This window comes from Leucoraja erinacea, chromosome 24 (genome assembly GCF_028641065.1).
Source record: "Leucoraja erinacea ecotype New England chromosome 24, Leri_hhj_1, whole genome shotgun sequence".
NCBI lineage: Eukaryota > Metazoa > Chordata > Chondrichthyes > Rajiformes > Rajidae > Leucoraja > Leucoraja erinaceus.
In genome coordinates, this window is record NC_073400.1 from 30823771 (window position 1) to 30850174 (window position 26404).

The 26404-nt window shown below is 43.7% G+C and overlaps 1 protein-coding gene across 2 annotated transcripts in view; it reads right to left on the reverse strand.

Annotated features, from left to right (window-relative positions):
• Positions 1–26404, reverse strand: part of LOC129708913 (fibroblast growth factor receptor substrate 2-like) — a 54275-nt gene that overhangs the window by 25861 nt on the left and 2010 nt on the right. The window lies entirely within an intron of this gene.

Below are 26404 nucleotides of genomic sequence, written 5' to 3' on the forward strand. Positions count from 1 at the left end.
TAAGCTGACTTTTAGCTGCAAAGTTTACTTTACTGCAAAGAAGAAACAAAATCTTTAAACCGCAATTGTAAAGGGAACTACAGTGTGTTCAAGTGGTAGGTAGTAGGGTTTCCCTGCACTAACATTAACTGATCGGGAGATACAAGACTGCAGGTATTAGAAATTGAATTGCTCATAGTTAGCCTTGACACCATAGGTAAGAATCAGTCATCGGTGAGTCAAGGTAAGTTGGGCAATACGTACTCCCTTGACTGTGACTCATTTTCAATAACCAAGGTAGAGAAAGCACTCAATGTTCCACACATAGTTTTCACACCCCCTCCTGTTTGTTCCAGTTGTTTGTACAGGGTACCTGTTCATTTTTACCCACAAGAATGCAACATCTGCAGGAAACTTTTAAATAAACGGGTGATAATATGCAAAACTTCAGAGATCGTATAAACTCTGTACAGACAACACCAGGTGTCAGGATCGAACCCGGGTCTCTGGTGCTGTAAGGCAGCAGCTCTACCATGCCGCCAAAGTTAGAGAAAGGCATGTTCAAACTATACAAACGCATTGCAGCAAAATGTACATCGTTACACAAGCACAGTCATACTCTAGCACAACAAACATGCTGTAAAGTTAATTGTTGATAGTCAAAGGATCTAGGAAAAAATGCTACTTAAATTGCAACAAAATTGGGCTACTTCCCATTCCCATACTGACCTTTCAGTTGTTGGCTTCCTCCTCACACAAATTAGAGGAGCAGCACCTCATATTTCGCTTGGGAAGCTAACAACCCAGCGGTATGAATGCTGAATTCTCTAATCTCTGGCATTCCCTCTTCCCCGTACCCTACCTTAGTCGTCCTACCAGTTGCACTATTCCCATCAGTGTATCCCTTCGTTATCACCTCTTCCCCAGCCAACAATGGGCCATTATGGGCTTCACCCTTCCTTGGTCATCTGTTGCCCGCCCTGCTTAGTTCTGCCCTTTTCCTACCTCTAGTTCTTGTGGGACTAGTGTAGCTGGGGACATGTTGGCCGGTGTGGGCAAGTTGAGCCGAAGGACCCGTTTCCACACTGTATCACTCTGTGGCACTCTGACACTTTGTGTTCAATGGAAGAGTTTAGCATCTGCAGTTCCTTGTGTCTCCACAATTAACCAACCGTTATTGCACTAAGAATTGTTTCAGGATCCATGTTCCAAACATATTTCATGTCTTAGAACACCAATGTTTAGTTGTCTAAGCTCTCCGCATCACTAACTACAACCATTCCTTGGAAATCGTAGCATTTATATCTATAGGATTGCCCTTTCAATGTAAAATATTAGATAGTTAGAACGGCTTAAATAAGGGGTCTAATATTAGGACAACCCAAAGTATTTCTTTAAATTTGCACCAACATTCAAAATGAAACATGAAAACCTAAACAAATGACGAGCAAAAATCTGTTTTTAGTTTTCATAAGAATTAGATTCAGAAAATAAAATGTAGAGGAAAGTTCCAACAAAAATAATAAAAACAAAGAAAACAAAGGAGGAAAGGAATACTTTATACTTAAGATAGACACAAAGTGCTGGAGCAACTCTGTGGGTCAGACAGCATCTCCGAAGAAAAAGAACACTTTTTATACTTAAGAGACATTTAAAAGTCCTATTTTGCTGTGTCAGTCCATACTTCTATTACTCAACTGCAAGGAATGAACAAGTAAAATCTATGCACTAATGCCACAGATCTTTATGTATTCAAACAAAAAGATCTTGGTCAAAGTTACGGCCATGTCAAAACTGGACTGATTGCCTCGCCTATGAAATGCTGGATGCATATATATGCATTAATTTTTGTGAAATAAAAGACTGTATTTTGTTCAAAAGAATCCATTACTTTTTGCAAAGAACAAACTGCTGGAAGAACTCAGCAGGTCAAGCAGCATCTGTGGAAGGAAATGGACAGATGGATCACAAGATGAAACATCATCTGTCCATTCCTCCCAAAGATACTGCCCGACCCACCGAATCATTCCAGCAGTTTGTTTTTCTTTGCTCAAGATTCCAGCATCTGCAGTCTCCATTATTATTTAGAATTGCTTCTGGTAATTCTATTAGAGTTCACCATAGCAAAGTTTTGGCTCCAAGGTTCAGCATCTCATAATTTAGTAACATCAGTAAAATGCTGGAGTAACTCAGCGGGACAGGCAGCATCTTTGGAGAGATGGACTGGGTGACATCTCAGGTCGAGACCCTTCTTCAGACAGAGAGACTGGGGAGAGAGAAACTAGCGATATGGAAGGGTTATATAGAGATATGGAGAGGAACAAAGAGCATGCAAGGTGTGAAAATGACAGATCAAAGCAGACGATGAAGGAAATGTACAATGGTTCATTGTTGGCTGAAGGGAAGGTGACAAGAAGGCACACAAACAGTAACATTAATCAGGAGGACGGTAGGAGGGACGGAGAAAGGGAAAGCAAGGGTTACTAGACGTTGGAGAATTCAATATTCATACCACAGGGTTGTAAGCTGCCCAAGCAAAATATAAGGTGCAGTAAGTTAATTGACTATGTTATTATCAGCCTTTGCCTTCCACCAGATGTCTCATGTACGCCATTTAAGGTGTTCTCATGGATGTGCTAGACTAACAGAGCATGCAATATTTATGGCTGATAAAGCAGATCAATTTTCTAAATTTGTGACTAGTTACTTTTTAATTTGTGCCTAGCTGAGTAATGCCAATGGCATCAGCTTGCAGGTGAGTGCAAGCCTTTTATTGATGTGGCAATAATATGTAGCATTGTTCAAAGTCATCTTGTACCGCATAAAGGATAAGTAATGGTATGACCAAAAGAGTCAGCATTTATTAATCTTCTGTGGTCTCTCCCCACATGGGTGGAGTGCAGACGAGATGCTTTGCCTCCACCCAGAAAAAAACAACTACATTTAAAGGTTTGAAGAACACTAGCACAATTAACCAGTGACTAAGAAAAATGTACAGAATTAACGTACATATATATCAAACTTTAGAATTTAGAGATACAGTGTAGAAACAGGCCCTTTGGCCCACTGAGTCCGCACCGAACATCGATCACCCATACACTAGTTCTATCCTACACATTAGGGACAATTTACAGAACCCAATTAACCTACAAACCTGCACATCTTTGGGATGCAGGAGGAAACCAGAACATGCATACTGCGTACAGACAGCACCAGAAGTCAGGATCGAACCTGGGTCTCTGGCGCCGTGAGGCAGCAATTCTATTGCTGCGCCACTGTGCTGCCCTTAAACAGTATAAGTATTTTTCATCGAATTTGTTTAAGTGTCACACAATTCCCCACATTCTGTTAAAGGTCTGAAAAGTACAAAATCACCAGAAATATTCTAAAAATGTACAAAATCCCCTTGGGTATGGACCAAAAAAAATGAAGCATCACCGCAGGTTTGTTTTTAGCAAGTACTGTTCAATAACAGTATATCATGAAGGTGACTTTCAAAGGCAGCATTATTAAAAAGCATTTATAAATTATGTTTGTCCGTAAAACCACTTCAAACTATCACTTTAAATTAGCATCCATTAATGCTCATTTCTGCCATAACATTTCCTTTCAAATTATAAAAAAATCTCATCTATTCAGCTTTGAAATTTGTTACAATGCCACAATGCTGGCAATTCACAAGCAAAGCAAATCCCAGTGCTAAAATAACTGGCATTTAAAAAAAAAAATTAAGGATACAAATATACATTTAAAATATATCAGAGGTAGAAATTCGTGACTGAAATGATGTTACAGATATTCGTATAAATCCATCTTCTTCTCCAGACATTCAGACTAAATCACAGAGTATTTTGCCAGCTTCCAGTCAGGGAACTGTCGTATCTCCAGTCCCCCTCCTCATATTTTTTATTGCTGCTTCTATCAGGATCCTAGTTTAAAGCTATCTTTTCACCATTCTCCAAACTATGCAGCGTTTAGTTTTAATGTACTTAAACTTCTGCCACCCATCATCATCATCATCTAGGTCACTGTTTAACAAATACATTTAAAGTTTAGTTTAAGTGTAGAGACATTGCGCAGAAACAGGCCCTTCAGCCCACCGAGTCCGTGCTGACCAGCAATCAACCATACACTAGTTCCAAGGTAGACACAAAATGCTGGAGTAACTCAGCGGGACAGGCAGCATCGCTGGGGAGAAGGAATGGGTGACGTTTCGGGTCGAGACTTCACTAGTTCTATCCTACATACGAGGAACAATTTACAGAAGCCAATTAACCTACAAACCTGTACGTCTTTGGAGTGTGGGAGGAAACCCGGATAAATCCTACCTGGGCACGGGGAGAACCTCTGTCCAGACAGCACCTGTAGTCATGATCAAACCCAGGTCTCTGGCGCTGTAAGGCAGCAACTCTACCGCTGCGCTACCGTGCCACCCCTTCTGTTTTATTTGTTTTGCTGTTTTATTCTGTAGTCTGTTCCTTACTTATTCACAGATGTAGCACTTGGTGTAAACACCCACCAGGATACTTCAGTGTCATTAAAGTCAACCACATTTGTGGGTGTTGAGGCACAGATAGACCAGGAAAGAGCTTCAAGGTTCGGGGCATAAATGTCACCATTCTGCCCTAGTTTAACCATATTGATGTTATGGGTCAAGAAAGCACACCAACACTTCATGTTTCCAATGACTCTGACCAAATATTTCTCTAGATGGACAACAGAGCATACTATTTAGATGCATCATGCATTGTTTTGGCAACTGCTCTGCCCAAGACCACAAGAGATCAAAGAGGTGCCGCTGACACAGTCCAGACCATCGTGCAGGCCAGCCTCCCACCCCCTTCCCCGCCTCCATTGTTCCCAACATTTGCCACAGGGATGAAGCCAGCATAATCAAGGACTACTCACATCCTGGTCATTCCCGCTTCTTCCCTTCCCCCATCAGGCTTGAATGCACGTGCCACCAAATTCAAGAACAACTTATTCCACACGGTAGACATACAATAGACAATAGGTGCAGCGGTAGGCCATTCGGCCCTTCAAGCCAGCACCGCCATTCAATGTGATCATGGCTGATCATCCCCAATCAGTACCCCGTTCCTGCCTTCTCCCCATATCCCCGGACTCCGCTATCTTTAAGAGCCCTATCTAGCTCTCTCTTGAAAGCATCCAGAGAACTTGCCTCCACTGCCGAGGCAGAGAATTCCACAAACTCACCACTCTCTGTGAGAAAAAGTGTTTCCTCGTCTCTGTTCTAAATGGCTTACCCCTTATTCTTAAACCGTGGCCCCGGTTCTGGACTCCCCCAACATCGGGAACATGTTTCCAGCCTCTAGTGTGTCCAAGCCCCTAACGTACCCTGAACGGACCTCTCAAGAACTAAGAATATATCCCAATCAACCTCATCGTGATCCTTGCACTTTTTCCTGCACTTTTCTCTGTAGTAACACTACAATTTGCACTGTTTTTTTGCCTTTAACACTACCTACATGGTTTGTACTCGTGAAGAGTACAATTAGCCTGGATAGCACTCAAATGTTTCACACTATATCATGGTAAACGTAATAAACCAATACAAAGATGGCAGATTAGCTTCTCTGAATAATATTAGAAAAACATTTGGATTTTAACAAGAATCCAGGATGTTTGATAGTACAGTAATTCCCCATTTTTTTAGTAGGCTATATTTAGATTTTTTAATTTAAAATTTCCAGTTCCCAAGGTTGGAGTTTGGGGTTAATGTCTCTGGACCAAACACTCAGGCATCTTATCACCTGTCCAGTAATATATTGATTACGGTTGTAATGTTGGCCTTAAAAACAGAGCAACCATCTGGTGTGTAGGAAGGAACTGCAGATGCCAGTTTACACTGAAGATAGAAACAAAGTCAAAGTCAAGTCAAAGTCAAATTTATTTGTCACATGCACCAACTAAGGTACAGTGAAATGAATTTGCCAGCAGCGATACAGTTGGAGTAAAGAACACACAATAGAATCTAACATAAACATCCACCACAGCATTCTTCACTGTGGTGGACGGCAACACAATGTTGGAGTAACTCAGTGGGACAGGCAGCATCTCTGGAGAGAAGGAATGGTTGAAGTTTTGGCTCCAGACCCTTCTTCAGACTTGGTTCACTCGGATTGTTGGTGTCATACAAATGCAAATTTTTGGTGCTGTTTACCATAACCAGAAAAGAACGGCTATTCCTACCTGCTGGGTCTGCTCAGAAATCCCGATACCATTACTGCAACCCTTCAAGTCTGATTAGCTATGGTAGGTGTCAGGCCCAGAGTCCTCCTATGAAGGTTCGACAGCTCAGTGAAGGCTTTCTTTTGAAGCAGTTCGAGGTTACGATGCCATCATAAGCCCAGCTGTGAATTTCACGACAACATATCGCCACTCTTCATCAGTAACATCCACAGTTTGCACAAGAATAGACACAGGAACTCCTTGCTGAGAATTTGCCAACAATTCTATTGAACTAGCGTTTTGCAATCCAGGTTAAGGGGAGCAACAATATTCCAGTGAACGTGGTAACTCGTTCCAGATAACTGACAAATTCACCCACTTTGCCATTCTCAGCACAAGTTCCGTAATGACGTACGGCCACATTAAGTTCCAGACACCCGCTATCACACATAACAAACTGCAGTCTCGGTTAAAGCTTCACTGACAGTGCCAGGATTACCTTGGTAACCCAGCACTCCCATTACGTATGGCTTCTCTTTGATGCAGCCTCCACTGGTGACCATGAACTCTGTGTGATACTCTTGCTGGGGTCAAGAGTTAAACTCGATTCCCACAAAGATTTATTAGCTTACAAACAGAGTCTGGCTCCCACTAAAGCAAAGTTATAGCCTGAAATACACTAATTATACTCATAGAAAAATGCTTCTTTATTTGCAGGAGCAGGGTTGTAATCTTTAAGTCCAAGTCACAAAGGTTCTGACAAAATAGACTCGTTAATTCACAGAGGCCTCTTCTGTGTAACACTGCAGACTGAACCAGTCAGCATCTCACAGTCAGCGTACTGTATCAGTGGCGGGCAGGTGGTACATTGGCATTTTCAAACCGTTTACCCGATATAGTCACACCTCATCAATCCCGATTTTGAAGAGTCATGTTATTGGGCTATAGGACTTTCGTGCCTGCTCTGTTTATTGAAGTCAATTCAAAATTTTCCTCTGCCATTTTTAACTTCTATTGGGAAGCAGAATCAAACAAAATGCATCTGTCCCCCCCCCCCCCCCCCCCCCCCCACATCCCTAATCTCTACGCATGTTTGCTCTTCCATATTCTCCACTGAAGAATTCTGACAGAGTTTGGTGTTTACATCATTTCCCCAACAAAGCACAACTCTTGAGTTTAACTCTGCAATAAACATTTTGTTCTTTTTAATGAATACTTAAAAAGGTCACGATTGCACAATGCAGACCGATACGGACCTTTCCAGGACACTGACTTTAGGCTAACAAACTCTTAAGCTCCAAGCCAAAAAAAACGCAAACATGAAAAAGCAACAAATCTTTGGAAAATATCAATAGGAACTAATATAATGACTGGAAAAAAAACAAAACAGAACAGCAGACAAGGCCAATGATACCCAGGATTAGAATACAAATCAATAATTGCCTCGTCCAGTTAGAAACTGTACAAAGTATTTCAACAGACCTTCAACAATTACATTTTAGTAAGATACTTATCCATAATATATCTCTGAATTTCAATAAATGATTAAAAAAAAAGCAACTGCTAATCAATAATGAAATATTTCTGCAAAAGCATTTTCAATTATTCTGAACCATTAGATGAACACACGAGTGCCTCACAAATACTCCTTGAAAACAGGACCAAATCGTTTAAGACAGGGCTACATACACCCATCGATATCTGCCCTGTACAATAAACCTATGTTCATTAGTTCTTTAATGTTAGTTGGTTATAGATTTCAATGTGTATAGTATCTGTATTTCTCCTCCACCCATCCCTATATGTTGGCTCGGAAATGCTGCCCGATGGCTTAAAAAGTTTAGTTTAGCTTAGAGATACAGCGTGGAAACAGGCCCTTTGGCCTATCGAATCCACAGCGACCAGCAATCCCCATACAACAGCACGATCCTACACGCTAGGGACAATTTACAATCTTTACTGAGGCCAATTGATGTACAAACCTGTACATCGTTGGAGTGTGGGAGGAAACTGGAGCACCCATGGAAAACCCATGTGGTCACAGGGAGAACGTACAAACTCCCATAGTCAGGATCGAACCCGGATCTCTGGCGCTGTAAGGCAGCAACTCTACTGCTGTAAGGCAGCAACTCTACTGCTGTGCTGCCTGAAAGGCCAAATCACTTTTTCTCGTTTTGAGAAAGGCACACACACACAAACACACACACACAAACACACATCTCTCTGGGGATCCCTTCTATTCCAGCAGTAAAATATAGCAGAGAAGCTGCTTCTTGTGTTTCAACCACTTAATACAATAAAAAAAAAATCTACACCAAGGAACTCTCATTACTTGGTTCCCCTGTTATAGTGGGGATTCACACAGGGGACTTTCTAATCTGCCGTGTTGGCTACTAAGTATGAAGACTTGGACTATTCCCTCAAGATCCACCTTTGTGCCCAGACTATCTGAAACTCAGCAGTACTGCCAAGCTATCCTAGTTAATGCAATCTTACATGGATCTTGCAAGATAATTAATTGATGCAGAAGCAGCGCAAGTTGTTGCCAGACATTAGGTGTTATTTTGCAGAATGTGTGCATCATCACTGATTTCCAAAATGTGTTAAATAATTCTTTGGGCGGCGAAGTTAGCAACCAATAAAGTCAAAAAGATCACATTCCAATTCATAATATTACATGGCAATGGCAAATATTAAGCAACACCAAATGGAACAGTTTTGCGGTAAGGTGAATTCTCCCATCAGACACAACTACATGTCCACCACTGATTTTCCGGCAACTAGTGGTCCGGCACCTCCTTTAATCCAGAAAAGAATTATGGAAACCCCCCCCCTCCCGGAAAAGGGGCGCCTAGGCCGGGCGAGGTTGCCGATTTCAACCTCATCAGGACTTCTGCGACCAATCAATTGGTGGGTCAAATATGCCCCCGAGATTGGGCCTGGCCAGAGCCGGCAGATCCGTTCCCTTAGTCGATTTCCGCAGCTATCTTTGCAGGCTGGTATTTGCAGGCTGGTATCTTGCCCCCCCCCCCCCCCCCCCCCCCCCGAGGCCATGACCCCTGTTGGTCTGGAAAAATAGACGGTATGGCAAGGCTCAGGAACCATGGGTGCCAGAGGAAAAAAAATAAAAAAATTGGTGGTCGACCTCTACTGTCGAGGGCACTAGTTTTGATTCCGCTCCTACAGGCTTGAGTTCTGGACCCTTCCCTTTTGCCCATCCAGGTAGATGGTTACCTCAGCTGGACCAGCAGTTGGCATGGGTGCAAGAATGAAACCACCTTCCAATGCTTATTCTTCCAACAAATGTGCAGTAAACAGAACAACCACAATGTTCCTCATTTGCGTTTCCATTTCCTGGAACCTTGAATTCATCACTTGGACCACAAAATGGAATGACAGCAGACATGCCAGTCATAACCAAAATAAGAGGTGGGACCAATATAGCTGAATAATCTTCTGAATGCTTTGTTTTAATCACGTTAATGATGATTTAGAAAATAGGTGCAGGAGTAGGGCATTGGGCCCGTCGAGCCAGCATTTAGTTTAGTTTATTGTCACGTGTACCGGGATACACTGAAAAGCTTTTTGTTGCATGCTAACAGCGGAAAGACTATACATGATTACAATCGAGCCGCCCACAGTGTACAGATACATGATAAAGGGAATAACGTTCAGTGCTAGGTAAAGTCCAGTGAAGACCGGTTAAAGATAGTCTGAGGGTCTTCAATGAGGTTGATAGTAGCTCTAGTTGACAATGAACCAGAAACCAGAGTATCCATCTACACAGTGTGGCTAGACACAAACTGCTGGAGTAACTCAGCAGGACAGGCAGCATCTCTGGAGAGAAGGAATGGGTGACGTTTCGGGCCGAGACCCTTCTTCAGACTTATTGGGTGACGAAAAGAAATGGGTCCAGAACTCAAGCCTGTAGGAACGGAATCAAACTATTGCCCTTGACAGTACAGATCCACCAACAATTTTTTTCTCTGGCACCCTTGGTTCCAGAGCCTTGCCATACCGTCCGTTTTGTCAGACCAGCAGAGGTCACCGCCTTGGGGGGGGGGGGGGCCAAGATACCAGCCTGCAAAGACAGCTTTGCAAGTCGACTATGGGAACAGATCTGCCGGCTCCGGCCAGGACGACGTTCCAGAGCACCAACCCCAGGCGGCATATTTGACCCGCTAATTGATTGGTTGCAGAAGTCCTGATGAGGTTGAGACGTCACCCATTCCTTCGCTCCAGAGATGCCGCCTGTCCCGCTAGGTTACTCCAGCTTTTTGTGTCTATCTTCGGTTTAAACCAGCATCTGCAGTTCCTTCCTACACACTGTGGCTACAAGACTAGGTCAGAGGCTAGGAATACCGTGGCAAGTGTCGCACCTCCTAACTCTCCAAGGTCTGTCCACCATCCACAAGGCTCAAGTCAGGAATGCAAAAGATTACTCTCCACTTTTGTGGATGATTATTATTCATTATTTATTTTGCAATTTGCATAGGGCGGCACAGTGGCTTAGCTGGCAGACATACTACCTCACTGCACCAGAGATCTGGGCTCGATCCCGATCTCAGGCACTGTCTGTATGGAGTTTGCATGTTCTCACTGTGACCGTGTGGGTTTCCTGTCACGTCCCAAAGACGTGCGGGTTGGTGGGTCAATTGGCATTTAAATTGCCCCTAGTATGTGCGATCACATAGAACATAAGATGTTGGGTTCATCAGTCTGAAGAAGGGTCCCGACCCGAAACGTCACCTATCCATGTTCTCCAGAGATCCTGAGTTGCTCCAGCACTTTGTGTCTACCCTCGGGATTGGGGAGGACTTGTTTCTCTTCCTGTTCTGTGGGTTCTGTGAGTTCTGTTGAGTCTGCAGAAGGGTCCCGACCTAAAACATCGCCTGTCTGTGTCCTCTGGGGCTGCTGCCCAGCCCGCTGAGTTACTCCCCCACTTTGTGCTCAACGCAAGCTTCCAGCATCAGCAATTCCTTGTGTCTACGTCTGTACGTTCTGAGATGGCTAATGAGATTAATGTAGCAACTGCAGACCCTTTTCCACAGATGGGCAGGAGGTAATGGATGGGAATGGCGGGTAGTTTGTGTGGTAGCAGGCTCCTACTGCTGTTTATGCAAGGTCGCTGTGTGATCCCAATGCACGGACCACCCAAGGTTCTGAGTAGCACCTTCTCCACTTTGAGCGGTCATGACTCTGCGGGTTCCACAAGTCAGTAAAGATTTGCATTCCTTCAATGAGGCTTTTTAATTCCACAATACATATTCTCATTAAAGCACCATGCATTCAAACTGCAATTCTAAATCCAATTTAACATTGCATGATGCTTGTGCTAAAATGTTGTGTATCACATGGTTCAACGTTCTTAACACCTATGGGGAACAGCTTGCTGATCAGTCTGTTCAGCATGACTGTTTCTACCAGAACTCCATTAACAAGTTTATTTTCTCCCCCCAAAGTCAGCTGAAACCTTACACTTTTGTTCAGCTATGCTCTGCTGTAATGCTCTGGCTCAACAAGGTTACTGCAGGTTTTTACACTGTTTTCTCCGGGGGAGAGCTGGCTCTTTTAAAAAGGACAAAGGATCCATTACGAAGCACACAGTGGAAGGTGCCATCAATTACATACTGCTCCATAAACCTTCACAGGGGCACTTAGGAAACCCTATTTTCTACATGGGCAGTACAGGATTAGTATGCGCTGAAATAAAGAAGGGTTTTCAACTGGCTGTCCTCATATAAATTATGTTATAATTTTACAATGAAATATTTGATAATATACAATTTTTGGGTTTTTTTTCTTCTAGTTTTTCGAGATTAAGCGTGGAAACAGGCCCGTCGGTGTAACGTGTCCACGTCGACCAGCCATCCCCGTACGCTAACGCTATCCTACACACACTTGGTACAATTTACAATTTTTTACCAAAGCCAATTCTTTGGAATGTGGGAGGAAACTGGAGACCCCGGAGAAAACCCGTGCAGGTCACGGGGAGAACGCACAAACTCCGTGCAGACGGCACCCGTAGTCAGGATCGAACCCAGTCTCTGGCGCTGTGAGGCAGCAGCTCTACGGCTGCACCACCGTGCCGCCATGTGCAACAGCAACTAATTGATCGCTCGTCTGAAGCATTCACATACACAGATTGAAACAGCTGATGATAGCATGATGACAGGTTGTCCTCCACCGCAAACGGTGTCCGAGACGGGCCGGGAAAATCATTAAGGACCCCTCACACCCCAACCTTGGACTATTTGCCCTCCTCCCATCAGGGAGGCGGTACAGGAGCCTCAGGTCTCGCACAAGTGAATCTGAATCTGACAAGCAGGCTGAGGAACAGCTTTTTCCAAAATACCGTTACCCTGCTGAACTCACAGGCCCGACGCTAGCTATCTTTCATACTCTTTTATCTGTATATATTTATTTGCCTATGTACTAGTTTAATTCATCCACATTGCACATAATGTTTAACCAGTATTTTTACTACCTTGCAATCTGACTAGATGCTAAACTGCATTTTGTTGTACCTGTACTCGTACTTGTGCAATGACAATAAAGTTGAATCAAATCAAATCAAATCAAGTAGACACAAAGTGCTGGAGTAACTCAGTGGGTCAAGGCAGCATCTCTGGAGAAAAAGGATGGGTGACGTTTCAGGTCGGTACCCTTCTTTAGCTCCAGTCGTCAGATCCAGATCGAATCTGAAGAAGGGTTCCGACCCAAAAAACATCATCCATCCTTTTTCTGCAGAGAAGCTGCCTGACCCCCTGTGTTACTCCAGCACTTTGTGTTTATCTTCGGTATAAGCCAGCAACTGCAGTTCCTTCCTACACATCATTGAAACAGCTACAAGATTTCTGCAATTTCTTGTAGTCTTGCACAAAGCTGCCTGGATACTTTCTAGAAGTAGAAGTTTATAAGAGTCGTTGGAGACATTTCCTCAGTCTTCTGAAGAAGTAGAGGCATTGGTGTGCCTCTATGGCCGTGCTTCCATGCAGATGATCCACTACAGATCTTTAGTAATATTTACGCAGAGTGCAATAATCAAAAGTACTATAAGTACATTTCCAATCATATCCAGTGCAAAGTGAAGTGAACAGTTTTGGTTAAACTGGTACATCAAATGATGAAGGCCAAGAATTCTACATTGGAATAGGAACTAAAATAACCTAATAAAATAAGTGCTATGCTGTCTGAAGGTCTTGACCCGAAACGTCACCCATTCTTGCTCCCCAGAGATGCTGCCTGACCCACTGAGTTACTCCAGCTTTTTGTGTCTATCTTCGGTTGAAACCAGCATCTGCAATCCTTTCCCACACTTTGCTCAACACCGCTGATAGCAGAAAAAATTGAAACTATCACTGCAATGTATAGTCCGACCACACCATGCGTTAAGTTGTGTCAGGTTCCCATCTTAAAAAACATAAATATAATTTTCCTCTTCATTAGATTTCATCACACAATCAACTAAATTACTACAGCAGGTCGAAATTCTCCAGTCAGCCATTCTGCATTTTGATAACTCCCATGTTCCGACAGGTTTTGAGTGTGGTCCTGATCTTTGCTAATAAACTAATTCTAACCAAGATCAAAAATTAACTACGATCTGTACTGGAACTGCAAATGCAGGTTATACATCAAAGATTGACACAAGATGCTGGAGTAACTCAGCAGGACAGTCGCCATCTCTGGAGAGAAGGAATGGGCGATGTTTCGGGTTGAGTCTGAAGAAACATCACCACTTCAGAGATGCTGCCTGTCCAGCTGAGTTACTCCAGCATTGTGTGTCTATCTTCAGTGTACATGTTCTACCCTAGTTCAGAGAATACAGATGCAGGAAACATGTTCCCGATGTTGGGGGAGTCCGGAACCAGGGTCCACAGTTTAAGAATAAGGGGTAGATCATTTTGAACTGAGATGAGAATAAACTTTTTCACACAGAGTTGTGAATTTGTGGAATTCTAGGCCTCAGAAGGCAGTGGAGGCCAATTCACTGGATGCATTCAAAAGAGAGTTAGATAAAGCTCTTAGGGCTAGCAGAATCAAGGCATATGGGGAGAAGGCAGGAACAGGGTACTGATTGTGGACGATCAGCCATGATCACATTGAATGGCGGTGCTGGCTCGAAGGGCCGAATGGCCTACTCCTGCACCCATTGTCTATGTATCTATGTAAAACTCATGTACGTTGCAAGCATGTACGTGTATATGAATGGAAAAGCAGCAGGGCGATTCCTCACAGAGCAATTTTCAGCAGCATGCTGGCTGTTTATTTAGAGGAGTCTGCTCATGCCAAGAACGCAAATGTGGTTTAAATACAGCAAACCATGTTCATCAGATGGTTCACTGATTTAATCCCAGTTTGTTGCTGATGAAGTTCTGAGCGGCAGTCATTCTTCATTACATTTGCCGCAAAATAAGATGCATCTACTTGTAACCCTGAGAAGTCCATTCAACCAATTGTGTCTAAGAAACCACACCACAGAGCATTGCAACAACTTGTTTTTTTACGTGGCTTTCCTCTCTCTGTGCGAAGGAGGTTACTGCAGATGCTGGTTTACACGGAAGGTAGACACAAAATTCTGGAAAAACTCAGCGGACAGGCAGCATCTCTGGAGAACATGGATAGGTGATGATTCGGATCGAGACAACTTCCCTCGACCCAAAACATCACCCATTCTTTCTATCCAGATACGCTGCCTGTCCTGCTGAGTTACTCCAGCATTTTGTGTCTATCTTCAATGTAAACTAGCATCTGCAGTTACCTCCTTACATAGAAACATAGAAAATAGATGCAGAAGTAGGCCATTCGGCCCTTCAAGCCTGCACCTCATCCAACTCAGTATCCTGTATCTGCCTTCTCTCCATACCCTCTGATCCCTTTAGCCACAAGGGCCACATCTAACTTCCTCTTAAATATAGCCAATGAACTGGCCTCAACTACCTTCTGTGGCAGAGAATTCCACAGATTCACCACTCTCTGTGTGAAAAATGTTATCCTCATCTCGGTCCTAAAAGATTTCCCCCTTATCCTTAAACTGTGACCCCTTGTCCTGGACTCCCCAACATCAGGAACAATCTTCCTGCATTTAGCCTGTCCAACCCCTGAAGAACTTTGTAAGTTTCTATAAGATCCCCCCTCAATCTTCTAAATTCTAGCGAGTACAAGCCGAGTCTATCCAGTCTTTCTTCATATGAAAGTCCTGACATCCCAGGAATCAGTCTGGTGAACCTTCTTTGTACTCCCTCTATGTCAAGAATGTATTTCCTCAGATTAGGAGACCAAAACTGTGAAACCAAAACTCCTTCACACAGACAGAGGAAAGTCACATAGAAAAACAAGTTGGTGTAAGTTAAAATACTGGCAGCCACTACCAATATTGACATTTTAATAATTAAAAAGATCCAATTGTCCCAACAGTTATTTTAAATTATTTAAACTTTCATTGGAGGTAGCAATGGCATATCTTGTTTGTTTATGTACATTAGTCTTTTCGGTTTTCATGCTGATCTGAATAGATGGTTAAAATATTCAGATGGCACAGTGGTAGAGTTGCTGCCTTGCAGTACCAGAGTCCCGGGTTAGATCCTGACCTTGGTGCTGTCTGTATGGCGTTTGTGACCACGTGGGTTTCCTCTGGGTGCTCTGGTTTCCGCCCACATCAACAATGTTCATTCCCTCCACCACCACAGCACAAAGACTGCTTCGGCAAGGCCACCAGCATAGTCAAGGACGAGTCACACCCCAGTCACTCCCTCTTCTCCCCTCTCCCTTCAGGCAAGAGGTCGAGAAGTGTGAAAACACACAACACCAGATTCAGGGGCAGTTTATTCGCAGCTGTGATCGGCAACTGAGCCATCCTAGCACCAACTACAGAGCAGTCCTGATCTACCATCTACCTCATTGAAACCATCGGACAACCTTTAATCGTACTTTATCTTGCTCTATTCAGGTTATTCACTCAATCCTGTGTATATGTACACTGCGGACGGCTTGATTACAATCATGTATTGTCTTTTCACTGACTGGATAGAACACCACAAAAAAAAGATTTTCACTGTACCACGGTATAATAAACTAAACATAAACATACCAGCACAAAGTGCAGATATTTGCCCGAACTGTACACACCCACGCACTCTACCACCACCAGCATCAGGGACAATGGGCCGGCTCAGTGGCGCAGCGGTAGAGTTGCTGCCTTACCGCGCCAGAGACCCGGGATCAATCCCGACTACGGGTGCTGCACGTGCGGTTTGTACGTTCTCCCCGTGACCGCGTGAGTTGTCCCCGGTTGCTCTGGTTTCCTCCCACATTCCAAAGACGTGCAGGTTTGCAGGTTAATTTGGCTTATAAACATTGTAAACAGTCCCTATTGAGGAGGATAATGCTAGTGTGTGGGGATCGCTGGTCGGCTCAGACTTGGTGGGCCGAAGGGCCTGTTTCTGTGCTGCAACTCAAAATTAAACTAAACTAGACAGCAAGCTTGTTGGAACATCACCACTGAGGGTCCCCCTGTTCCCCATCCAAGTTGCACATCATCCCAACTTGCCTTGGAATTCCCTTCCCAACAGCACAGTGCTGGTGTCTTAACCAATGGACCTCGATGATTCAAGGCAGCTCACCACCAACAAAGGCCAGTATGTTCAGTAATGGGCCACCAATAACAAGGAGCGGCTAGTCTAAAAAAGCACTGTGGAAACCATTTGTTCCAGCTTTATAACTTGTTTGCAAGACGTTGCTAGTTATTTGTAAAAGAAGATATGGATGCTGCACATTGAATTACCATGATCATGTTGGCAGACCAATGTTTTCATTGCAATCTGCTGATTTACAGTCTGACTGTCTAATTCTTTGTTTCACTCTGTGCAAATAAGCCTGCTCACATCATCCACAAGTCCACACTTCCGAAAGATGCACGGGTGAAAAAATAATCATACAACACCTAATGTGACAAGACTCAAATCTGCGGCAGCAGCTTTATGGCAATATCTTCTGCGAGGAATAAATTAAATAACTATCACTCTCATATATAAACTGTATCATACAGGCTACATTTTTTCCATAAAGTCATACAGCACGGAAACAGGCCCTTTGTTCCAACTTGTCCATGCCGACCAAAATGCCCCATCTACGCTACTCCCACCTTTTCTATGAAATTTAATTTCGTTTTTAGTTTAGTGATACAGCACGGAATTAGGCCCTTCGGCCCACCAAGACGGCACCGACCAGCAATCCCCGCACATGAACACCATCCGACACACACTGGGGACAATTTACAATTATACCAAACCAATTAACCTACAAACCTGTACGTCTTTGGAGTGTGAGAGGAAACCGGAGCATCCGGAGGAACACCACGCAGGTCACAGGGTGAACGTACAAACTCTATACAGACAAGCACCCATAGTTAGGATCAAACCCGGATCTCTGGCGCTGTAAGGCAGCAACTCGACCGCTGTGCCACCCTAATATTGTCCAATATTGCACAATGTACCTCTAATACAAAGTAAGTATTTTCTTCTACCTGTCATTCCATGAATGCAATGGTAACTGACTTCCAAAATCTCAGTTCAAGGCCGGTTCCAACTGCCCAAGAGTATATTTACTCAGGTTACACAAAAAAGCTGGAGAAACTCAGCGGGTGCAGCAGCATCCATGGAGCGAAGGAAATAGGCAACGTTTCGGGCCGAAACCCTTCTTCAGACTGCTTTACTCACTCTGCTGTTCCTCCTGCTACTGACTGAATCAGTGTCCTCTGCACATATCAAACTAATGTGGTTGATTGCAACTCGTGAAGAGAGTCGTTTCACTGTGATGAGTAATTTACAAAGACCAGTAGGCATTATCCACCTTCATACCTCAGTAATAAACTAATGTTAATGGAATCTAAATTCCTTTCCCAGCTTTCAAGTTGTTACAACTTAGATACACAAATAAGGTAATAATAGATGCTTTAGCTCATTCTGCAAGCTGGGGCTGGGCTCTGAGATTTTCATTTTGTTTTTAGATTAGAGATACCTCGCGGAAACAGGCCATTCGGCCCGCCGAGCCCGCGACTACCAGCAATCCCCACATACTTACACTATCCTACACACACTAGGGACAATGCACAATTTTACCAAAGCCAATTAACCTACAAACCTGTTTGTCTTTGGAGTGAGGGAGGATACAGAATGGTGGGGAAGGTAGACAGAAATGTTGGGGAAACTCAGCGGGTGAGGCAGCATCTATGGAGAGATCGAACTGGCGACGTTTCGGGTCGAGACCCTTCAAAGGTCTCGGCCCGAAACGTCGCGAATTCCTTCTCTCCATAGATGCTGCCTCACCCGCTGGGTTCCTCCAGCATTTTTTGTTTACCTTCGATTTTTCCAGTATCTGCAGTTCTTTCATAAACAGGATGGTGGGGAGTGTGGTCCGTGTGATGTACTGAGATACATCCACAACTCTGCAATTTCGTGCAGTCTAGGCTACACCAGTGCATCAATGACCCCATGGACGTCCCTGGCCAGGACCGGCCCCGAAAGCAGTGGACAACCCGCAACCGCTTGAAGACGGGCATCGGACGCTATGGAGTAGCGATGAAGAGGTGGGGCCTCGTGGACAGCGAGCGCCTCCTGCGAGTGTGGGGACCCAACACAGACAGTGGAGCACATGGTCACCAGTTGCCCCAAACACCGGCCACCGAATAGTGAACGAGGTCTGATTGACCTGGACGATGACACGTTGGCCTGGCTCGCCTCAACGGAGCTGCAGGTCTAAAAGACATACGACAGAAGAAGAAGAAGTGCAGTCTTGGGCAGAGCTATTCCCAAACCAAGCTGTGATGCAACCAGGCAGTATGCTTTCTGTGGTGTATCATTAACAGTTGGTAGAAGTCGCTGAAGATATGCCAAACTTCATCAGTCTCCTGAGGAAGTGGAGGTGTTGGTGTGTGTTTTTTTTTAAACTGTTGCTTCAATGTATGGCTCAGGACAGGTTGGTGGTAATATTTACTTCCAGGAACTTGAAGCTCTGAGCCATTTTCACTTGGGCATCATTGATGCTGATTGGGCCATGTACTACACTGCACCTCACTTCCTGATCAATAACTAGCTCCTGCATCTTGCAGACATTGAGGAGGAGGTTATTGTGCCAACACCATATTACTCAGCCCTCCATCTCCTTCCGGTACTGCATCTAGTCATTGTCTCTTTCTTGTATGTACTTTTCCTTTGGATATAGAGTCATACATTGTGGAAACAGGCCCTTCAGCCCAACTTGCTACACTGGTCCCATCTGCCCACGTTTGGTCCATAACCCTCCAACCCTATCCTATCCTATATATGCACACTTATTTTAAGTATTATGTTCAGTTGTGGACACCATGTTATAGGAAAGAGAATGTCAAGTTGGAAAGAATGCATAGAAGATTGACAAGGATGTTGCCTGCACTAGTGGGCCTGAGCTATAGAAGTTGAGCAGGCTGGGACTGCAGGAGTGTAGGAGGATGAGGGGTGACCTTATAGAGGTGTATAAAATCATGAGTGGAATAGATTGGATAGATGCACATAGTCAATTGTCCAGAGTAGGGGAAATTGAAACCATAGATTTAAGGTGAAGGGGGGAAAAGATTTTATAGCAATCCGAGGAGTAACTTTTTCACACAAAGGGTGGTGCGTGCATGGAACAAGCTGCCGAAGAAGGTAGTTGAGGCTGGGACTAATGCAATGTATAAGCATCACTTAGACAGGTACATGGATCGGACAGGTTTATGAACCATAGGACGAATACGAGCCATACGCAGGCAAGTGGGGCTAGTGTAGATGGGGCACGTTGGTCGATGTGGGCAAGTTGTGCTGAAGGGCCTGTTCCCACGCTGTATGACTCTATGACCTACACCTAGACTAAAACTAATAGTTCTAAAGTTATTTTAAACTGTTCTAATGAATGTACGGGACAGAACCAAGCTTGTCAAATGCAGGACTTTCTATGAAAAATTGAAAACTGTCAAAATGTTTGATTTGGCAATGTATATTTTGAGTTAATATTGCAACCCAATTTCTTTAAAATATCCCCAGCATGAAAAAGTAGGCCAAATGCCACCTTCTGAATCAGGAAAGAACGCTTTATCTCCAAGCCGTCTCCTACCTTCTAATTAATTGCCAATCCATTAGTAGATACGGAACTGCCTGTACGTATATAAATTATTATTACTGCAAGCGTTAGCTATAACAGTTTTCCCAAGTACGTAAATTTAATTAAAATAATAGAATGCCTGTAAAGTTTTTTTCATTAAAGTCGTGATATTTTAAAAGATTATAATATCTTTTTTTAGACTAATTTTCTTCAATGAGAAATAAACCGCAGCCACTCTCTTTAACTGAGATTCCATCGCTCCAAGATCCACTAGTGTGCTCAACACAAAGCTTATGTGGTCAACACAAATCTTTCATAGAGCTTGTTCAGTTCACTGTCACGTGTGCCGAGGTACAGTGAAAAGCTTTTGTTGCGTGCTAACCAGCCAGCAAAAAGACAATACATGATTACAATCGAGCCATTCACAGTGTACAGATGCACGATAAGGGAATAACGTTTAGTGCCAGGTAAAGCCAGTAAAGTCCAATCGAAGATAGTCCGAGGGTCTCCGACGAGTCAGTCATACGGTGTGTAAACAGGCCCTTCAGCCCAACTTACCCATGCTGACCAACATGCCCCACCTATATGAGTCCCGCCTACTCCAGCAGATTGTTTTATGTATGAAAATAACAGCCTTAGATTACTTGATGGCTGGTTGTTTATGGTGTTACTCCAGTACTTGTGTTCACCTTTGAACTTCCAACTTTTGTTCTTGATTTACGAATATGCTCTACACAAATGCCTTCACTTGTGTCCATCTATCGCCAGTTCAATACCTTCAACCCAGTCGACTACACAGTACAAATGACCTCAGCCCTCCAACCTGAACATGGCCATGCAATCCAACACCATTTCAAGTTTCTATTGCAAATTTCAAAGAAATTTCCATGAGCCATTTTAGTTAGTGGCAATGGCATTTAGGAACGAGTCATGAGTAGATAGGATACATGCTGGGTCTTTTACCCAGAGTAGGGGAATCAAGAAGCAGAGGGCATAGGTTTGAGAAGAGAAAGATTCGAAAGAAACATGAAGGTCAACTTTTTCACACAGTGGGTGTTGGGTATATGGAACAAGCTGCCAGAAGCAACTACTATCACAACAGTTAAAAGATATTTGGACAGGTACATGGATAAGAAAGGTTTAGAGCGATACGGGCCAAATGCAAGAAGGTGGGACTAGTGGAGACTGTGCATCTTGTTTGGCATGGGCAAGTTGGGCCAAATGGCCTGTTTCCATGCTGTATGACTCTGTGACTCTGAGTGTACCTGGACTCAAAAATCATTGCGAAACACCACATCTTTAGTTTAGTTTAGTTTAGTTTAGAGATATCGTGCAGAAACATGCCCTTTCGCCCACAGAGTCCGCGCTGACCAGCAATCCCCGCACACTAACACAATCCTACACACACTAGGGACAATTTACAACTTTACCAAGTCACTTAACCTACAAGATGGACACAAAAAGCTGGAGTAACTCAGTGGTACAGGCAGCATTTCTGGAGAGAAGGAGTGGATGACGTTTCGGGTTAAGACCCTCCTTCAAACTAGTCTGATGAAGGGTCTCGACCCGAAATGTCACCCATTCCTTCTCTCCAGAGATGATGCCCATCCCACTGAGTTACTCCAGCTTCTTGTGTCTATCTTCGGTCTAAACCAGCATCTGCAGTTCTAACCTACCAACCTGTACGTCTTTGGAGTGTGGGAAGAAACCGGAGCTCCCCGAGAAATCCCACTGGTCACAGGGAGAAAGTAGAAACTCCATACAGACAGCACCCTTAGTCAGGATCAAAGCCGGGTCACTGTTGCTGTAAGGCAGCAACTCTACCGCTGCGCCACCGTGCCGCAGAGACCTTCTCTCTTGCTGGGGAAACAACAATTTGAATTTCCCTTCGACAGATCCAAAGTGATTGATCACATACTTGCCCTACACTGAACTAGTTTATCTCTTTAGACGTGATCGTAATTCCTGTTTTAATTCAAATCAATTACTGTGTCACCCAATTTTGTGGAATCTATTCACTCAACATTAACTCTCCATTCCTTCACCCAAACTATGAATACTTTATGGTGAAAACCAATGCCACAATGCAGCTTCATTACAATCCGATCACTTATTACATCAGCAATCAAATTGTAACCCTTTATTCCCATCAATTCCCCAGCCAATTGCTAACCAAGCTCAAAAAACCCCTTGAATTCTCAGTGAATTCTCTTTTCATAATAACATCATAAAAACTCTTTGTAAAATGCCATACAGAAATCACATGGATAAAACACGCAAACATGCCCCTATCCCATAAGCTAATTACCTCAAAAAAAACTTCAAATTCATTGATATCCACAACTAATTAGCAGGATCCCAGGAGTGACATGGAGATAATTGACGAGTTAAATTGTCCTGGAGTTTGCATTTCATTCCTCTCTGAAAAAGTGCCATTTATCTTTTATCTCCACCTGAACAAATCCAAAAATCAATAGTTCCAGTACATCACTCACTCAAAATTGCTCTTAAGTATCAGATCATTTACCCTAAATCTGTTATTATTTTGTACACGCACATCTGCATTTCTGTATCTTCAATATCATACTGATTTCGATTCGCAGACCTGTGTCATAAATACCTTAATTTAAAAATATATAAAATCTGAAATCTGGAGATTAGTCAGGTCTGCACCATGTCTTTACGGGCTCCCCGATCAATCAGAGTTCACAAAGACAAAGAACAGAGCAAAACTCAAACAATTATTAAGTAATACACAAAGTGCGGGGGGAACTCAGAAGGTCAAGCAGCATCTGTGCAGGGAATGGACAGACAACATTTTGGGTTAGGACCCTTCTTCAGACTGCATTATAAAATAACTTTTTCTTTGTAAAGCATCCCAAAACGCTTTCTACAAGTATTATCAAATTAAATCAGAAACATCCACATAAAGAGATATTAGGGCAAATGCCCAAAACATTGGTCAATGGGGTGGATGATCAAGATGCCAAATGTTTTGGACGGTTATGAAGCTAAAGATTATGGGAGGGGATCAGCCATCAAAAGATCAGAAAACAGGTATCAAAATCCTTAAAGACCCATTGTTGGTGAAATTAGAATATTCTAGGACCTCAAGCAGAAAGGTAATGAGATGGTGTGAGCAAGAATATGCTCAGATCGCTAATGACCCAGTGTGCATGTTGGAAAACTGAACTCTTTACCTTGGACAGGCCTTCCAGCACACCTAGTCTGTTCTAACCAGCGATCACCCCATACAGTAACACTATCCTACACACTAGGGACAATTTACAATTTACTGAAGCCAATTAACCTACTAGCCTTTATGTCTCTGGAGTGTGGGAGGAAACCGGAGCACCCAGCAAAACCTCACGTGGTCACAGGGAGAACGTACAAACACAGTACAGACAGCACTTCAGGATCAAACCCAGGTCTCTGGCACAGTAAGGCAGTAGTTCTATCACTACGTGCAATCATGTTGACACTACAGATATTTGGCTTAAAGTTCATCTTAGTTTCAAATAGACCAGAAATACTCAGTAAGTTGGGCAGCATCTGTGGAGACAGGGGCAGTTAGTGAAAGGCTAACAGCCTGACTCCTCTCTCGGCTGCTCCACTGTGAAATTTCTTCAAGTCTACTTTGAAGACGATCTCCTCTTCTCTCCGAGTCTGAAGAAGGGTCCGTCCTGAAACGTCACCCATTCTTTTTCCCCAGAGATGCTGTCCGACCCGCTGAGTTACTCTAGCTCTTTATGCCGATCTTCACCTGAAATTTAAACGCTGTCTCGCTCTTCACAGACAGCTAAACACCATCTATGTTTTCTGTTTATGATTTAAGATTTTCAGCATCAGCTGTATTTTGTTTCAGTAATGTTCAAGTCTTAGGCTGCGGCCAAGGAGAAGAATGGAGATTGTGGCTTGGTAGGGGCTGAATGCAAGAGCTTCACTCTGTGCAACATGCACCCACTCACATTCCTGTCTAAAACAACATCAGGAAACCACATACATTGTATTTTCCCCTAGTCTGCAATAGTAATCTCGTCCAGTAATCCAGATGCCTGCGCAGATGTTCCAGAAACATGAATTGAAAAATCGCCCGGTGAGGGGAAGAATTTAAGTTTATTTAATTAAATAAATAAATTCTAGAACGAAAGGCCGGCCTTCAGGTGAAGGGCATAGAAGAGTCGATTATCATAAAAGGGTCCGATGAAGCGACCCAAAACATTGCCTATCCATGTTCCTCAGAGAAGCTGCCTGATGCGCTCAGTTACTCCAGCACCTTTGTGTCTTTTTCTCTGTAAAGCAGCACCTACAGTTCCTTATGTCACCACATTATCCAGTCTGGTCTGTATGTGACTCCAGACTCAAAAGTGTGGTTGACTTTTCACTGCTCTCAGAAAAGGCGAGCAAACCTCCCAAGTTAGGAGAAATTCCTTGCCATATGTTCACATCCTGGGTGGCGCAGCGGTAGAGTTGCTGCCTTACAGAGCCAGAGACCCGGGTTTGATCCTGACAACGGGTGCTTGCCTGTACCGAGTCTGTACGTTCTCCCGTGACCTGCGTGGGTTTTCTCCAGGTGCTCAGGTTTCCTCCCACACCCCAAAGACGTAGGTTAATTTGCTTCAGTAAAATTGTAAATTGTCCCTAGTGTGTGTAGGGTAGTGTTAGTGTGCGGAGATTTCTGGTTGGCACGGAATCAGTGGGCCAAAGGGCCTGTTTCCATGCTGTATCTCTAAGCTAAATGAACTAAATAATTCCCCTAAACAGACAGAAATTCCCAATAGTTGCTAATGTAGGTCTGATGGCACACAGTAAACCTTCCAACATATCATAAATGCTGATCTCCACCTGCACTGAAGCTGCCAATAAAATGTTGTTAACTACAGTCCAGAACAATTTTTTTATGTTGCAGTTTTTAATGATGGAAAAAAATACCTGGCAAAGCAAAATTGCATTTCATTTAGCCATAGCTTTTGAGGCATGAATTCAAGGCTAATGAGTTTATCCGCTCCCACGCCAGATACCCTGAACACACATTTAATCTGAGCATCTGCAGGCAAAGTCCAATGTGGAACGTACAACAGTGGAATTTTATGCATCACACTTGCACTTTCTGCCAATATTTAGCAATTGAAGGCAACAGCCTGGCATATTTTGGGGGTCATTAAGAAGGACATGATGAGCGTTTGACGGCACTGGGCCTGTACTCGCTGGAGTTTAGAACAATGATGGGGAACCTCATTGAAACGTACGGAATAGTGAAAGGCTTGGACAGAGTGGATGTGGAGAGGATGTTTCCACTAGTGGGAGAGCCTAGGACTAGAAGTCACAGCCCCAGAATTAATGGATGTTCCTTTAGGAAGGAGATGAGGAGGAATTTCTTTAGTCAGAGGGTGGTGAATCTGCGGAATTCTTTGCCACAGAAGGCTGTGGAGGCCAAGTCAATGGATATTTTTAAGGCAGAGATAGATAGCTTCTTGTTTAGTACAGGTGTCAGAGGTTATAGGAAGAAGGCAGGAGAATTAGGGTTGGAACAAGAGATTGGTCAGCCAAGATTGAATGGCGGAGTAGACTTGATGGGCCGAATGGCCTAACTTTACTCCTATCACTTATGACCTATGATAAAGTCCATCTCTCTACCCAATTGAGATCCAGAAAGGTGGCAGGTGGTAAATCTGGGGATCTATCCGAGTCCACGCCGAACAGAGATCACCCATCCACAAAAGGACACAAAGTGCTGGAGTAACTCAGCAGGTCAGGCAACATCTCTGGAGAACATGGATATGTGATGTTTCGGACCCTGTTCAGACCCTGTTCAGATTAGTTCACAGTGTGATTGGCATTTGTGATGGAGATTAGTATTTGGGATTAAGATCACCTATTCACATGAATTCCATGTTATCCCACTTTCCCATCCACTTCCTGCACACTGGGGGAAATTTACAGAGGCCAATTAACCGACAAAGTTGTAGGTCTTTGAGATGTGAGAGGAAACCGGAGTGCACGGCGAAAACCCATACGACCACGGGGAGAACGTGCAAACTTCACGCAGACAGCAGGCCCGCGGGTCAGGATCGAACCTGGGTCTCTGGCGGTGTGAGGCAGCACCTCTACCTGC